At 42.5% G+C, this 17,929-nt stretch overlaps 1 protein-coding gene across 1 annotated transcript in view; it reads left to right on the top strand.

The window, feature by feature from the left end:
- Positions 1-17,929, top strand: part of LOC127003641 (glycine receptor subunit beta-type 4-like) — a 214,634-nt gene that overhangs the window by 30,097 nt on the left and 166,608 nt on the right. The gene's annotated exons all lie outside the window — the stretch shown is intronic.

The raw sequence follows: 17,929 nt of genomic DNA, 5'->3' as shown, positions 1-17,929 counted from the left end.
TGTAAGTTATCCCTAAAATATGGCGTTGGAATATACAATGAACAAGGGAAAAATTTAAATGGAAGAGATTTGGGTACTCTCTCTCTCTCTCTCTCTCTCTCTCTCTCTCTCTCTCTCTCTCTCTCTCTCTCTCTCTCTCTCTCTCGTTCCCAGTTCCCAGTTCCCATTCCCAGTTCCCATTCCCAGTTTTCCCAGTTCCCAGTTCTCAGTTCTTAGTTCCCAGTTCCCGTTCCCGTTCCCAGTATAAGTTATGTCCCTCTTTTTGTCCGTTTTTTCTTTCTTCTGTGTGGGTTTGAACTTACAACTTTCATCCCCTTTTATCCCGTTCCCTTCCGTACTAGAGCGGGGACTCTGACAAATAGCGACAGACTCCTTCCTGATTCAACAACTTCCTTATCTCTTTTCTCCATTCATCCGCTACCTTAATCTCCTTCTCCTCCGGCATATTCATCTCCCGTCCCTAAATTGCCCTCCTTCCCCTCTATTCCTTCCTTACATCCTTCCGGTTCTTTATCACTCCTAAATCTCAGACCCCGCGAACCAAAGACGCTGAGGGAAAATTGTATCCTGGAGCGTGATCAGTCTTTTTTCTCCTCCCTTTCATTGAAGAGGACACGGAGGGTGGAGCCGGGAATCTAAAGGTTAATTAGAGGTACGGAGGGCCCCGGTATTCACCTCATACCTTAAGGGGGGAAGAAGGGAGAGGAAAAGGGATGCTGGTAGATAGAATTGATGAGAAAGGTATGGAAGACTTACAGAGAGGAGGAAAGAAAAGATGAGGAAATTATAGAAAAGGTTCTTCCATTCCCTCCTCTTTTCTTCTCTCTCTCCCTTCCAACACTTCCCCCACCTCCACTATCCCTCTCCAGCATAACATCCTCTTTCCATTCCTTTCTTCCATTACCTCCCTCCTTCTCTCTCTCCCTTCCATCCCTTCCTTCGCTTCCTACCTCCACTTTCCTTCTCTCCCTTAACCTCCTCTTTCATTTCCTTCTCCTCTTCAATTACCTCCCTTCTTTCTCTCTCTCCCTTCCATCCCTTCCTTCGCCTCCTACTTCCACTTTCCTTCTCTCCCTTAACCTCCTCTTTCATTTCCTTCTCCTCTTCAATTACCTCCCTTCTTTCTCTCTCTCTTCCATCCCTTCCTTCGCCTCCTACCTCCACTTTCCTTCTCTCCCTTAACCTCCTCTTTCATTTCCTTCTCCTCTTCAATTACCTCCCTTCTTTCTCTCTCTCCCTTCCATCCCTTCCTTCGCCTCCTACCTCCACTTTCCTTCTCTCCCTTCACCTCCTCTTTCATTTCCTTCTCCTCTTCAATTACCTCCCTTCTTTCTCTCTCTCCTTTCCATCCCTTCCTTCGCCTCCTACCTCCACTTTCCTTCTCTCCCTTAACCTCCTCTTTCATTTCCTTCTCCTCTTCAATTACCTCCCTTCTTTCTCTCTCTCCCTTCCATCCCTTCCTTCGCCTCCTACCTCCACTTTTTTTTCTCTCCCTTATCCTCCTCTTCCCTTTCCTTCTCTTCCATTACGTCCCATTTTTCTCTCTCTCCCTTCCATCCTTCCCCCATCCTCACTTTCCTTCTTTCTCATTACCTCTTTCCTTTCCCTTCCTCTCTTCCATTACCTCTCTCCTCCTCCTCTCTCTTACTCCCCCCCCCCCCCCCCCCCCTTGACGATACCAACATCCATCATACATTGCCGGGGAGGTGAAGAGAAGGCATCCTCGGTCGTCCTCCTAATTAAGTTCAAGATGATGAAAAGGAGGAGGAGGAGGAGGAGGAGGAGCAGGGAGACGAGGAAGAGAACGATGATGAGAAACGGGACGAAAAGGAGGAGGAAGAAACTAGGAACGGGAGGAGGAAGAGTAGGAGGAGGAGAAGAAAGAAAACTTGGAATATGAAAAGGAGAATGAAGAGAAGACGGAGGAGGAGGAGGAGAAAGAGAACAAGAAAAAGGAGAAGGAAGACGAAGACGAAAACGAGGACGCAGAGGACCAAAAAAAAGGAGGAGGAGGACTGGGACGATGGAATAGGAATAGGAGAACGAAGAGGAGAAGGAGGAGGAGGAGGAGGAGGAGGAGGAGGGGAAAGAGAACTAGAAAAACGGGAAGGAGGAGGAAAACAAGAAAGAAGATGAGGACTCAGAAATCTAAATAAATGACAAGTAGAAGGAGGAGAAATGAGACGATGGAATAGGAGGAAGAAGAGGAAGAAGAAGAGGAAGAAGAAGAGGAAGAGGACAAACACCCAAAATGTCACCATACCAAAACCTAATAGCGGGTCGTTATCATTACCATACAGAGCGAATAATCTTGAAATTAATTAAGACGGAAGGGCGAGAAGAGAGCGGCATGATGAGGCGGTGTTAGGCCGGGACAAGGGAGGCCAGACGGTGACTAACTTGAGGTAATGACAGCTGGATAATTAACCTTCCCTTCGCGTTATGTCACAAGCCAGTTAGGTAATAGTGTTATCGCTGTTATCTCGCTTTCTCTCTGTCTCTGGCTGTGTCCGTCTCTGTCTGTCTCTATCTATCTATCTATCTTACAGTCTTATCCTTCCTTCTCTCCCTTGCTTCCTTAATCTATTCTTTTCTTTCTCTCTCCCTTCCTTCTTTTCCTTATTCTCCCTTTCCTTCGTTCCTTTTTTTTTGTTCTCCTTTGTTTCTCTTTCCTTTCATTTGTTCCGTCTCTCCCTTCCTTCTTTCCTTCTTTCTTTTGTTTCCCTCTTCCTTTCTACCTTCGTTCCTTCCCTTCTTCCTTTTTCTTTCCTTCCTATCGTTCCTTCCACTCCCCTTTCCCTTATGTCCTTCCTCCCTTCCTATGTTCCTATCTTCGTATGATCATCCCTTCCTTCCTTCCTTCCTCTCTCCTTCATTTCGTTTGCTTCTCTCTCCCTTCCTTCCTTCCTCCTCTTCCTCCCCTTTCCTTCCCTCATTCCTTCTTTTGCTGATCTAACCCTTCCTTCCTTCGTCCTTTCCCACCTCTCCTCCTCCCTTTCTTCCTTCCATCCCCCCTTCGTGACTTCCTCTTCCTCCCCTTCCCTTCCTGCCGCTAATGCTCACCGCCTGGATCGCTTAATAGGCTTGATGATGAATGTAAGGTGTCAGGCTCCCTAAGACGCCCCGTAGAGTCTGGCCACGGCGCCTTTTAACGCTATAAACAAGGTATTTTGACGTGTAATATTTTTATTTTTGGGTAGTTTTTCATAGTTTTCGACCTGCTTTTTTTAACTTATTTACTTCCTTTGTTTGCTTCTCTATTCCTTTCTTTCTTCTTTCTTTTCTCCATTTCTGAGTTCATTCCTTCCTCCCTTCCTACCTTCCTTTACCTAAATTACTTTCTTTGTTTCATTCTCTATTCTTTTCTTCCTTTCTTCTTTTCTCCTTTCCTGCGCTTATCCCTTCCTTCTTTCGTCTCTCCCTCCTTTCCTTCCTTCATTCCTCCCTATCTTCGTTTTTCTCTTCCTTCCTTCCTTTTGCTTTTTCCACCCATCTTCAGTCCTCCCTTTCCCTCACTACATTTCCTTCTCCCATCCCCCCTTCTTTCCTCCCTGTCTTCCTAAGTTACTCCCTACCTGTGAATACCTGTAATTGTCCTAGATTTACTGTTTTCAAGTTCCAGATCTCTGTCTCCATTGCGTCTCTCTTTTAAGCATAATTTTGTGTTGCATAGTTAAGAGCAAAGTTTACCCCGTGATGTAAGATTTCAAGTCGCTTTGTGAGTTCGCTTTAGCGCTGAAACTCACCTAACTTTCTGCTTTTGAGGTTCAAGGGGAGAGGAAAAGTACAAATTCACGACTCCCTCTCCCTCTCTCTCTCTCTCTCTCTCTCTCTCTCTCTCTCTCTCTCTCTCTCTCTCTCTCTCTCTCCCCTCCTACCCCATTTTTCCCCTTCACTCATTTTTTTATATTCTTCCTCCCTTTTTCCATATTCCTATCTTTCATAGTCATAATCCTTTTCCTACTCTTCCTTCCTGCATCCATTTCCTCCCTCCTCCTCTTCCTCCTCTTCCTCTCTCTCCATATTTCTCTCGTAATGTTCTTTTGTCAAGCCCAATTTTTCCTCTCCTCCTTCCGTAAGCGTTTTTCACGAGTACGCTTCCATCTCCTTCATTTTCCTCTTATTTCCTCTTGCTACTCTTATTTGGGGCCACTTCATTTACTTCCCTGCTCCATTTGTCTTTTAGTGCGTCTACCTCCTCCTCCTCCCCATCCTCCTCCTCCTTCATCATCATTCTCAGTCCCCCTCCTCCTCTTCTCTCTCCTGCTCCTCCTCCTCCCTCTTGTTTCTCGCCTTTAATCTTCAAACAATAAGACTCGACTACGATTAAACAAAGGAAATGAAAACACGAATCAAATAGCGCTGCCAGGCATTCATAAGGCAAGAACAAAAACTCGCATTCTTTTAGACCTCGGAATATTATGACAGGTAAAAGAGAACCTCGAGCTTGGATAAAACAAAAGGCCGCTCTATTTTTGAAGCCCACGACCGAGGAAAGAAGTGGAAAAAAAGAACAAAAATAAAAGGAACGAGATAGACAACCGGCTTCTTACCTGGCTGAGACGTGAACGGCAAGACTTCAATAGAGATAATACCTGGACGCTACACTAAACCTCCTTCCGTCCACGTGGAGACAATACCAGGACATTGCTCAGATGAAAAACACCGAGACGTTGCTCAAGGAGAAGACTCATGGCACCAAGACTTATTACAAAGCGTCCACATTCCCAGACTGTCGCTAAAAAGGCCATCTTAGAAATAAGAGCTATTGCTTCTGTCCAAAGAGAAAGAGGTAAGCTTAATATTGCTGACGAGTGCACTACCAACGTATATTTCAAGTGATTATAAGATTTCACCCTAACAAATCAAATTAATGAGACAGGACCTAGAACAACATAGCATCGGATTCTCTCCGTATCAGACAGATATTATCGAATTATTATGTATATATGGAAAACAACCGTTGTATCGATATTATCAGCCGACATGAGAAAACAATCCTTATCTGCTTACGTATAACAAAGATAAACTAAATATGACATGTATAAATAACTAATGGCATTACAGCTGCCACACATGCGTCTGGAACATCCTATTATATCAGAGGCACGGGCTCTCATATGATTTCTTGCCTTATATAAGAATATTGTCATTTCATCCGCCACGACGCGACGGCAACCACGACGAGTAACCTACATTCTTGCCTACTGAAAACAAGACATTACATCAGGCTTTTTTGTCCTTGGCCGCTTAACTTGTTGGTTGTACTTTGAGCCGAGGACAGATGGGGGAGAGGACGAAGTTGTTGGTGGTACTAAAAGTCAAGACGGAAGTTGTGGGTCGTACCCTGCGCCAAGGACAGATGTGTGGGTGGGTGGACGTGGCCGCTTGAGCCCCGGGACATCACGGTCACCGGGTTCAAAGATAAAGAGCCGCGTCATTAACTCCAGGCCACTAATGGGCTTATAATGTCTCCTGGCGCGGCACGATGAGGGTACTGCGGGACTTTGGTGGCAATGATGAGGAAAAAACTAAATATTGTTGCCATTACTGTTGTTAATTTGCACTGCGGAACGAATATATAAACGAATAAGCTGGAAAAAAAAAAGAAATACACGGAAAAGTTTTTAAATATAGATAAATAAAGAGAAATATTGATACCAGATAAAAAAGATTAGGAAAAAAATAACAAAAAATAATGCAGTTGCTAAGAAAAATTAGATTAATACAGTAATAATAGGTAGATAGGAGGGAATAAGGTGAGGGGGAAGAATAATAATTGCTGGTAGCCAAGGTATCAAGGGAACAGAGGCCATGGTTACTAAGAGGACACGGAATAGGATGTTCGCGAGTAATAATAAGTCCGTAAATCATATTATGTAGAGGCAACCATGAGGAGGAGATAGAGGATAACTAATAAATATAAATAAGGGCGTCTATACCTCAGGGCTAATATAAGCTGGAAGATATATGGAAAACTAGAATTACAAGTGATCATTATGTTTGTGTTGGAAGCTCAGGTGTTAAGGAATTAAAGATAAGTAAATAAAAGAAAATCACGTAGGAACTGAGAACGTGTAGATGTCGGAAGTGTTGAAATTTATGAAAACCAGAATAACAACAAGCGATCAGTGTGTTTGTGTTTGAAATTCAGGTGTTAAGGAACGAAAGATTAATAAGAAGAAAACACATGGGAATTGAAAGCGTGTGTTTACAAAAATGTCGAAATAAATTTAATAACCGGAATAACATAACGTAGTCAGAGTGTTTGTGATGGAATACAGGTGTTACGCAGGAAAGGATAAATGTAAGAACAACACGTAGGTAGATATTGAACGCGTGTGCAGACAAGAAGTGTTAAAAATTGGCGTTGATGGTTGTGGTGGTGGTGGTGGTTGTGGTGGTCATGGTGGTGATGGTGGTGGTGGTGGTCGTGAGTTATTCGTAAGCATTTGCACAATAACAACGACTGATCAGTGTTTGTGTGTGTGTGTGTTTGTGTTCGAATTTCAGGTGTGAAGGAATACAGACTAAATACAAAGACCAACGCGTAGGAAATGAAACCTTGTAATTACTGTTCTATTATACAAGCGTTAATATGAATACTATAATAACAGGACATCAGTGTTTGTGCGTGTGTGTGGGAGGGAGGAAGAGAAAGGGAATTTAGGTGTTCAGGAATAAAAGAAAATAACAGAAAACAACAAGCAGGAATTCGAACTCTGTGATTTCCGTTCTTTTATACAAGCCTCAAGATGGATACTAAAACGACACCAGATGGTCAGTGTGTGTGTATGTTGGAAAGAGGAAGGAAGGGGAATGTAAGTGTTAATAAGTAAATATATACGAAGACCAAGATGTAGGGATGGAAGGCGTGTGGTGACTAAAAGCGTTAAAATATATATAGTAACTAGAAAAATACAGATGGTCGGTCCCTGTGTGCGAGATTCAATTGTTAAGGAAGAGAAGGTAAATAAAGAGGATCAGTACATAGAAATTGAAGGCATGAGGTTATCAGAATCTTAAATAATAATAAAAGAATAGGTTAATTCATGTCTCTGTATACGAAATTCATAAGTTAAGGAAGGGAGAGATAAATAAGAAAGAACGAAACATGGGAATTGAAGGTCCATGTTGCTGGTGAGTCAGTGTTACCAATCCCACTCTTCGACACCTTCCCTCTAGCAGTGTTACCAAAGGCCGCTCTTCAGGCCCCTTCCCTTTAAGCCAGCTGGTCGGAGTAATGGGAACCCGCGGCTGTTTATCGTTTCGTGGGCTCGTGCGTGAGTTTGTTCGTGATGTTGCCGGGAATAAAAACGTGAAGCGGAACATGACTCACACACACACACACACACACACACACACACACGCACACACGCACATACACTCACGTACACATACATATATACATACATACATACATACATACATAAACACAGACTTGGGGTACGAAAAACCATGATGAGCTACTAAATGTACATGTCCAAAACTCTCTCTCTCTCTCTCTCTCTCTCTCTCTCTCTCTCTCTCTCTCTCTCTCTCTCTCTCTCTCTCTCTCTCTCTCTCTCTCTCTCTCTCTCTCTCTTTTAAACGACCTCAAATTTCCCTGTCTAGACTATAAGAATGTCATCAAAGTCACTCTTGCTGGTTATCTCTCTCTCTCTCTCTCTCTCTCTCTCTCTCTCTCTCTCTCTCTCTCTCTCTCTCTCTCGTTGGGGATGAGTTAGAGGAAGGCTTTCTCTCACATCACTGTCAAAATATAATGTTCGGCCCTCGTCGAGTTTACCTGAGTTACCTGTCTGTCCTCGAGTCAATTAAGGTGAGCATTTTTCCTTTTTATCGAACATTAGATTTATTAGGACATTCGTTCTTTGTTATTTTGTTTGGCCTTATTTCTGTTTCCTCTCTTCCTCTTCCTCCTGTTTCGTTTCCTTTATTCCTCTTACTTTCTCATTTACCACCCCTTCCTCTTTCTCCCTCTTTTCCTCCTCCTCCTCCTCCTCCTAGTGTGTTTTCTGGTATATTTTGGGGAAATTGTTTTGACATTATGTAAAAGAGAAAACTCAAGAGACCAACAAGAAACTGATGGAATGTTTGATCTTCCCCCCCCCCCCAGAGAGAGAGAGAGAGAGAGAGAGAGAGAGAGAGAGAGAGAGAGAACGAATGGGCAGTGATAGAAAGTTTAAATGGGTGGTGGTGGTGATGATGGTTATGGTGATGGTGGTTGTGGTGGTGATGGTGGTAGTGGTGGTGGTGGTGGTGGTGGTGGTGGTTGTAGTGAGCTATTCGTCAGCATTTGGACAATTGAGAGAAAGAAAGAGAAAGAGAGAGAGAGAGAGGAGGAGAAAAAGAAAACAAGAGAAGAAAGAGGGAGAGAGAGAGAGGGAAAACCTAAAATAAGAAAGAGAAGGATATGAAACAATACTAGAAAACAAGAAGAAATAAAAAAAGGAAAAAGAAAAACAACAGTGCTCCACATAAGCAAACAAAGAACAAAACAAAAAAAATATGGAAAACAAAAAATAATAAAAAGAAAAAAAAACAAGCTGAAAATACACAATGCCGTCCCCTTGAAGTGACCTGTCCAAATGTCTGTCTAACTCTGCGTCCTCCCCTCTCTTTCCCCTTTCTTCTTCCTCTTCCCTTGTTCTTCCTCTTCCTCCCCTCGTCCTTCAAATCTATAATTCACAACGCTTCAGCTTCGGGGCGTCAAGGTAACTCTCTTTCTTTCTCTTTTAATTCCTTCCTTTCGTCAGTTTCCTCCTTCTTCCTTCTCTTCTTCCGCTGTCGTTTCCTTCCCCTTCTTTCCCTCTTATTTTAGAACACTCCATCTTTTTTTTTTATTATTTTCTTTCTTCTATTCCCTTCTTCTTCCTTCTCTTCTTCCGCTTTCGTTTCCTTCCCCTTCTTTCCCTCTTATTTTAGAACACTCCATCTTCTTTTATTAATTCTTTTCTTCCTTCATTTTTCTTCTTCTTCCTTCTCCTCTTCCGCTTTCGTTTCCTTCCCCTTCTTTCCCTCCTATTCAGAACACTTCATCTTCTTTTTTAATTCTTTTCTTTCTTCGATTTCCTGCTTCTTCCTTCTCTTCTTTCCCCTTGTTCTCTTTCCTTTCTTTCACTCCTCTTTCAGAACATTTCATCTTCTTTTAATTATTTTCTTCCTTAAATTTCCTTTTCCTCCATCGCCTTCCTTCTCTTCCCTTTCCTTCGCTCCACTCACAAGGGCTATTTCTTCCTTTTCTAACCTTCTTTTCGTCATATTCCTTCTTTTTTTATCCTAAACTTCATTATTTTCTTTCTCTCCTTCCTATCCGTTCTTCTCCTTTCTTCCTCTTCTTTATTCCACTCCTTCCTAACCATACCTCATTCTCCCTCCCTTCCTCTCTCTCCCTCTCTTCAGCTTCCCTCTCCTGCTCTGCCCCGTTCCTTTCTCTCCTTTCTTCTTCTCCTTCCTTACTGTACTTACCGCCCCTCCCTCCACCCCTTCTCCTTCCTATTCGTTTATTCCTTCCCTCACTTACCATACTTCCTGCCACCTCCCCCCTCCCCCTCCCCCTCCCCCCTCCCCTCCCCCCCAGGGCTTGAGGGTCCACTGCCTGCCACTCCTTGAGATAAATGGCCAATTTCTCGCTAAGGTCGAACGTAACTCACTTTTCGGCTCATAACGGAGACGATCCCTTCCCCTCCCCTTCCTTTCTCCCCTCTTCCTTCCCTTTGTATTCCCCTGCCTCCCCTTTCCTCCTGTCCCTTCCCTCCTGTCCCTTCCCTTCTGTTCTCTTCCACTTCTCTTCCCTACCCTCCCTTCCCCTTTCCTCCCCTTCTATTTTTACCCTCATATCCCCTCTTCTCTTCCATCTTCCTTTTCATCCCCTCTCCCTCCCTTCCTTCTCTCCCTTCCCTTCCTCTCTTTCTGTTCCTCTTCCTCCTCTCTTCTGCTCCTCTATCTTCCTTTCCTCTTCCCTTTCTTTGCCTTTTATTTTCCTTCTCCCTTCTATTCTTCTCCCTCTTCCTCTCTCTTTTTATTTATTTCTTCCTTACCTCCCTCCCTCCCCAATACCTCCCTTATATATCCTTGACCTCATTACCTACCTCCCTCCCTGCTTATTTTCTCCTTCCTCAAATTCTCCCTTTCAGCCGTTTCCTCCTAAGCCATGTCCCTCCTCTCCTCCCTCCTTCCCCTTCTTAACGTGATCCTTCCTTCCTTCCCTCCTTCCCTCCCCCCGGGCAGAGCAACATGTGGTCGTCTTGGGAAGGGTAGCGAGGTGAAAACTGGTTGCAACACATGTGACTCAACTTCTGAAACCACGCAGGTATTTTATGTGCATGCGAATGAGGGAGTGGGTGGCGGAGACGAGCGTGAAGGAGTAAACGAATAGCTGACGAAGTGTATACCATGAGGGAGTGAGGGAGAGTTGTGTGGATACGTTAATGAAAGGAAAACAAGGTGGAGAATATGAAGGACTGATGGAGACGTGCGTGAATGAGCGAAGAAAAGGAAAATGAAGTAGAGAGAGTGAGGGAAAGATAGAGAGATGCGTGAATGAGTAAATAAGAGGAAAATAAAGTAGAGAGAATAAAGGAGGGCTGGAAACATGGTCGAATGCGTCAAGAAAAGGAAAATAAAATAGAAAGAAGAAGGAAGTGGCGTAGATATACCTGAATGAGTGAATATAAAAAAAAAATAATGTAGTTAGAATGGGGGACTAAAGGAAAGGTGCGTGAACAAGTTAACATGAGTAAAATTTACCACTAGTTAAAATGAGAGAGTGGGGAAGGGAGGTGTGAATCAGGGAAGAAAAGGGAAATAAAGCAGACAAAATAAGGAATTACCAAAGACGTGGATGATTGAGTGAATAAAAAAGGAAAAATAAGGACAAGAGGAAAATTTAGCACTAGTTAGAGTGAGAGAGTGCCGAAGGGAGGTTTGAATAAGATAAGAAAAGGGAAATAAAGCAGATAAAATAAGGAATTGAGAAAGACATGGATGACTGAGTGAATAAAAAAGGAAAAATAAGGACAAGTAAAAAAATTTAACTAGTTTTAAATGAGAGTAAGGGAAGGGGGAAGAGAAAAGAAAAAAAGAAAAAAAAAGAAAAATAAGGAATTGAGAAAGACGTGGATGACTGAGTGAATAAAAAAGGAAAAATAAGAACAAAAGGAGGAAAATTTAGCACTAGTTAAAATGAGAGAGTGCCGAAGGGAGGTTTGAATAAGAGAAGAAAAGGGAAATAAAGCAGATAAAATAAGGAATTGAGAAAGACATGGATGACTGAGTGAGTGAAAAAGGGGAAATAAAGTATACGACTAGGAAGAAAGAAAAAGGGAAGGAGAAGAAAGGGGAGGACGGGGTAGAAGGAAAGTGACATTCGTTTTCAATAAATTGCCGAGGAACTCAATTTCTCGGAGCAAATTCTTATTCCCGTACAGAATGGCGCGGGAAAATGATACGGAGCGAGGGACATTTTTTTCGGCATTTTCTTTTCACATTTCACACGTTGCCTGGACGAGAGTGAAAAAAAAAGGAGATGGCAATTTTCCTGAAGAGATTGACCCTTATCCTCTTTGTGTTGGGGGGGGGGGAAGGAGGGGGAGGGCTGTGTGTGTATGTGTGTGTGTGTTGGAATCGATTATTATATTTATTTTATCCTTCCATTTTTATTACAAATTTCCTTCTTTTTCCATTTCTTTATCTCCCATTCCTAGCGCTCCTTCTTCCTCTTCTAACCTTTTCCTCGTCTAATTCCTTCTTTTCTACCATTAACTTCATTTTTCTTATATTTCTCTTTCTTCTTTTCGTTCTTCACTTCTCTTTATCGCCTTCCTATTCTTCCCTTTCCTTCTTCTCTTCCCTTGCCCTAAACTCTCACCCTCTTTGACCCAGCACGAGGTAAGACGAAGCCAGGTCAGCGAGAACCACCCCAACAACATCTCATATGACCCGCCGAGAGCCCGCCATCCCGTAGCTCATAAGTAGTAGCAGAAGGTGGAGCTACTTTGCCTACGTCAGGGCTTTTGTATCAAGGCACAGTGCATATTCACAAGAGGCACCGTGAAAGCCTCAATATTAGGTCTCTCTCTCTCTCTCTCTCTCTCTCTCTCTCTCTCTCTCTCTCTCTCTCTCTCTCTCTCTCTCTCTCTCTCTCTCTCGGTACCTGGTAGAGTAATAAGCGAAAGAGTATACGGTTGAGAGCTTTTGTAGATTTCATTTCTGGCAACTAACCTCAATTTCAATCTTCCTCCTCTCTCTCTCTCTCTCTCTCTCTCTCTCTCTCTCTCTCTCTCTCTCTCTCTCTCTCTCTCTCGGCTTTCAGAGGTTTACAGTAAGCAAGTTTAGGTGTTTCCATAAGCCACTGTGCTGTCAGGTTCAAGCCCCGCCTACCACCCCTTTCCCTCTCTTTCCCCTTCCTCTTCCACCTTCCCTCCCCCTTTCCCATCATTATCTTCCCCGTCATTGTGATGTCGAGTTCAAGTTCAAGCCCCGCCTACAACCTCTCTCCTCTCTCTGTCCCCTCTCCCTCCCATTCTTCCCTTCCTTTTCCCCCTCTTCCCCTCTCTTTCCCCTCTCTCTCCACTTCCCCTACCTCCCTTCCCCTTTTCTTCTCCCCTTCTATTCCCTCTTTTTACTTTATCCTCTCTCACCATTCCCCTAACCTTCTATTCCCTTCTCTTCCATTCCTTTTTCTCCTTTCTTTTTACCTTCCCTTCCTCTTCCCATTCTTCCATTCTCTTCCCTTCCATCTCCTTCAATTACACTTTTTCTTCCTCTTCCTTTCACACTGTTCCAATGGCCTCTCTCACGCTTCTTTTTGTCTAGTCTATATTCTCCTTCCTCCCTCAGCCCTCCTTCGTATACCCAGTAACCTTAGCAGTACTACCAAGGCCCCCGAGGCGTAGTTAGGTTACGTTCCTCGCCGCCAGAGCCCGCCACCAATCCGCAAACTCGACTCCTTTCCCGTAAGCGATCGACTTAGTTCCTCCCTCGGGCCGAATTCAGACTTCACGCGTATGACTTCGTTTTTTAAAGTTAAGTTCTGCATAGGGAGGAAGTTTAGGAATTGGCCCGTTTTCTTCCTCTGTTTGGGATGGTTATGTTTTGTTTCGTCTCCTTATTTTGTTTGCTTCTCTTTGTTTTTAGTTTTGTCTTTGTTTGGGGTGTTTAATTTGAGTTTTCTCCTCTCTTCTCCTCTCCTTTCCTTCTCCTCCTCTTCTTCCTTTCCCTCCTTTCCGTATTTGTCTTTACTTTCCTTTTCTTTCCTCCACCTCCTCCTCCTGTTCGTCCTCGTATTTATCTTCACTTTCATTCTTCTTCTCCTATTCCATTTCTCGTATTCGTCCTCATTTTCCTTTTCCTCTTTTCCATGTTCATCTTCACTCTCCTTCTCCTTTTCCTCCTCTTCCTCTTCTTCTTCCTTCTCGTATTCGTCCTCATTTTCCTTTTCCTCTTTTCCGTATTCATCTTCACTCTCCTTCTCCTTTTCCTCCTCTTCCTCTTCCTCTTCCTTCTCGTATTCGTCCTCATTTTCCTTCTCCCTCTCCCTCTCTTAAACTAAATTACTAAATCCCTTCCGGCTCTCTCTTTTAATCATGCTGCAACAAATAGTGCTTCAAGATAAATACCCCGGAAAATGAAAAGCATAATTTAATGACCACAGGCAAGAGAAAAAAATATATAAATGCGAGAGAATAAAAATAGGAAGTGGTGGAGAATAATTTGGCTTTTAGTATGCAGAAAAAAAGTACATCATAAAAATCGCTGGGTACGAAAATTGCTTGACGTAAAAGGAATTATATTTTAATCAAGTATTTATAAATGAATATCTGAAGGCCAAAATTTAATCGTTCAAAACAATCATAACATAGAGCTCTTGAAATTGGAAGGGGGAGAAAAGGGGGACTTAAAAGGAAGGGAATTAAAGTGAAGTAAAGTGTAGGGAAGGAAAGGAACGGGAAGGGAAAGGAAGGGAGAGGAAGGGAAGGGTAATAAACTTGAGGGAAGGTAAGGGACGGGAAGGGACAAGAAGGAAAGGGAATGGTAGGGAAGGGAGAGGAAGCGAAGGAAAGAGGAAAGAAGGGAAGGGAAGGAAAGGGAAGGGAAGGGAAAGATCTCAAATTCATGCTTCTTAAGTCCATTACTGTATTTACAAAGCTGGAAGATATGGAGGAAAAAAAGAAAAAAAACAGCAACAGATTGATAAATAAAAGAAGGACGCAAAGGATGATGAAGAATAAGGGAAGGGAAGGGAATAAGGGAGAAAGGTTGGAGGAAGTGCATTATAATTTAACTTTTTTATTTCATTTCCCATTCATTATCTTTAGAACTATCAGAAAAATTAGATAAGTGTGCGTAATCCTATTGGAAGAGAACTAGAATGAATGACAACCAACAACACAAATATAGGAGCATATGGGAGTAGGAGAGACAGAGAGGGAGAGAGAAAGGAATGAAAAAGTTCAGAAATTAGGACAGAAGCGGAGTAATAAAAAGGGGGAAAGAGGGGAAGGAACGAGCGATGGAAAAAGGATGTTAGAGATTTTCCGCATCGTAAATTTTACTTGAATTCGTATTTGACTTTTTAACGTGTGATTCCCTCCGCTGTGCCATTTACGGGAAACATTAAACCCACGCACACACACACACACACACACACACACACACAGTAATTACACTTCAGACAACTACGATTAAGCTGTTAAAACATTCGAAAACAAGCTGGACTCACGGGGTTAACGAACACACACACACACACACACACACACACACACACACACACACACACACACACACACACACACACACACACACACACAAACATGCCAATAACAGCTTAACTATTCCCTTTCCAATACATTTCCGTGAATAAAACCAGACAGACAGACAGACAGACAGACAAAAACACCGCCTCTAAAGATAAATAAAGCACAATACCTTTCACCTTCATCTAAGAGAACAAACAGGTAAACACAATCTCCTTTACATCCGATTCCAAGATCTTCACACCTATTCACACCTTCGTCAGCAACATCACCAAATAAAAACGCAATTAAAGTCTAAGGTGCCGACATGCCGTATTTCACTAACCAATGAGAAACCAAGAAATCCAAGACGTCATTCAAGAAGCAGCCGTCTGATTGGAGGATACTAAACCTAAATCACAGTCTCGCTTCGTGTATCTTAGCAGCCAATCAAGAAAGAGGAAAACAAGAGCTAGACTCTATGTGGGCGTGTGTTTGGTGGTTGTGGCGGAGACTTAGTAAACTTGATATATTGAGAAACTTCAACGAAAGCCGCGGAAAGCTTGTAAGAGGTGAGAATGAATACCGCTGTCTATCTCGATCAAAAGTTGGAGGCAATTTTGTTGGAGCATAAGACGAGAGATTAGACGACGTGGCTTCATCAAGTGAGTGTGCGTGTGGGTGTGTGGGTACGTGTGTGTGTGTGTTTGGGGGAAGGGATGTTTGTGTGTGTGTTTGCAGTGTTTGTGGCCGCTTGTAATTACGATATTATCATACAAATTACGCATTATCCAACTTCAAAGCGCTTAAACAAACACCACAGCCGTGTACACTGGATATGTATTCCCCACCAATCGCCGGGAAATGAACGCAAAACACACACACAAAGCTGTGGGGAATCAGAGTGCTGTCAGATTGCGTGAAAACATTTGCCTTCATGATCCCAGCGGCGAGACAGTTACACACTCATCGGAATATAAGAAAAAACAGATGAATTATGGAACTGATATACAACACCTGGATTTAAATGTATGTACTTACCAAGCTCATCACTCTCACCTTATCTAATTACGTTTACGCATACCTGAGTGACCTTTACCTGTCCTATAATTCCCCTGGCACACCTGACGATCACTATGCCTGCCACAATCACTGCTTAAATCATGAAACTGAGATAAAACACTAGGATTTAAATGCATGTTCTTCTCACCTATACTGCCCTCACCTTTTCTTTGACAATTACGTCCATGCACACCTGAGCGACTGTACTATACTTAACCTTGCACAGCTAACGATCACTGTATCCACCACCATCACCCCCTCACTATCACCGCCTTGCCAATAACCAACACTACAATTAGGGTCACCCATATAACCATAAAGATAAGTTAAATTAGACATATACAGAAACACATTGAGACTACCATAGGAAAGAATGAGTAAAAATGAAACAAAGGGAACAGGAGCATAGAGAATAATAAGAAAACTAATAAACTGAAAGCTAGTAATGAAGCTATTGGCAAGATCTTTATGTGTAGTGTTACATAAGGAAGGCACACACTCACACGCACACGCACACACACACACACACACACACACACACACACACACCACAACTCACCCCGACGAAATGAAACTGTCGCCACGGAAGGGAGAAGGAAAACAATATCAGAGGCAATGTAGATAACGAGGATAAGAAATTACAGGAGAGGAAAATAATAAGGCAGGGACAAAGCTGAAAGGGAAAGGAGATAAAAACTCCATCCCAAGAAAATGTGAAAGAGTGTATCTCGAGGAAATTACACCCGAGGAGATAAATCACTGAAGAAAAGGGGCAGATAGACGCGGAAACACAGAAATAAACTGCAAAAGGGCAAGGGCAAGGCAGGAGCAGTGAGTAGCGGGCTTTTTTTTTTTTTCTTTACGCCCTTGAACTGTCTCCTTAGCAGTAAAAAAAAAATGTACATAGTGAGAAAATGAATGTAATTGTTATGATGAGCACAAAAGAGGAAGGAGGAAGAAGAGAAGAAAAGTACTTAGAAATATCGTAAAGAATAGAAAATAGTAAATAAAAATGATAAGAAAACACGAATGATGGAAGAGGAAGAAGAGAAGAAAAGTACTTAGAAGAAACGTAAAAAGTAGAAAATAGTGAATAAGAATGATAAGAAAACACGAATGATGAAAAAGAAACTAAACGCAACACAAAATAGCAAAAAAAAGTTGAATATTTGAAAAGGAATCATGGGAAACTAAACCAGAAATGAAGATAACAAAAAAAAAGACCATAAAAAAATACAGCTGCTTAATAAAAACTAGAAACAACATTAAAACTAACCATACCTAAAAACAAAACCCTCAAAATTAAGATCAGGAATAAAATAATCACTAAAAACTAACCCTGACAAACCCAACACCACCCAAAAAAAACATCAAACATCAACACCAACCCCAACTAACATGGCACAGGGAAATACAACACTCAAATAGACCCTAAAAAGACACATGCATTCACCAGCCATATAAATCATCACAACCCATACGGAGAAACGAAGCGGAAGGTAAAGCAATAAGTAAGAAAGTTAGAAAACATTACGGTAGGGAGCAAGGGAGGGACGGGAGCTGCACTGGATGGGAAAGAGAAAGGACGAGGAATCACAAAGGGAAATGGAGCGTAAAGGGAGGGAGGAGGAGGCGTAGGGAGGGCCGAGGGAGCATGGGTAGGATGTTAAAGGGAAGGGATGGAGACTAAATGGATGTGAAAAAAGAAGAGGAAGGCGGAGAGTTGAGGGGAAAGAAAATGTTACCAGTGAAGGAAAAAGAACATGAGGAGAGGAAGGAGGGAAAAAGAAAAAGACGGCAGAGAAGTGAGGGGAAAGAAGAGAGTGCCGAAGAGAAGAAGGAAAAAAGAAGAGAAAGGAAGAGAACTGAAGGTAAAAAAAAAAAAAGACGAGAAAAAAAGAAGAGGGAAAAAAGGAACAAAAAAATGAAAAAAAACAGAGCAGAATTTAATAAAGGAATAAATAAATGAAAAAAGAAAATTATAAACAAAAATAAAACGCAAAAAAGAGAGAGAGAGAGAGAGAGAGAGAGAGAGAGAGAGAGAGAGAGAGAGAGAGAGAGAGCAAAAGACCAATGCAGGAACATTTAGGAGATCAAAAGCACCCCTCAAAGGACCCCTAACTTAACAGAGG

The sequence above is a fragment of the Eriocheir sinensis genome, chromosome 25 (assembly GCF_024679095.1).
Source record: "Eriocheir sinensis breed Jianghai 21 chromosome 25, ASM2467909v1, whole genome shotgun sequence".
Lineage (NCBI taxonomy): Eukaryota > Metazoa > Arthropoda > Malacostraca > Decapoda > Varunidae > Eriocheir > Eriocheir sinensis.
This window is presented reverse-complemented; position numbering and strand designations above follow the sequence as displayed.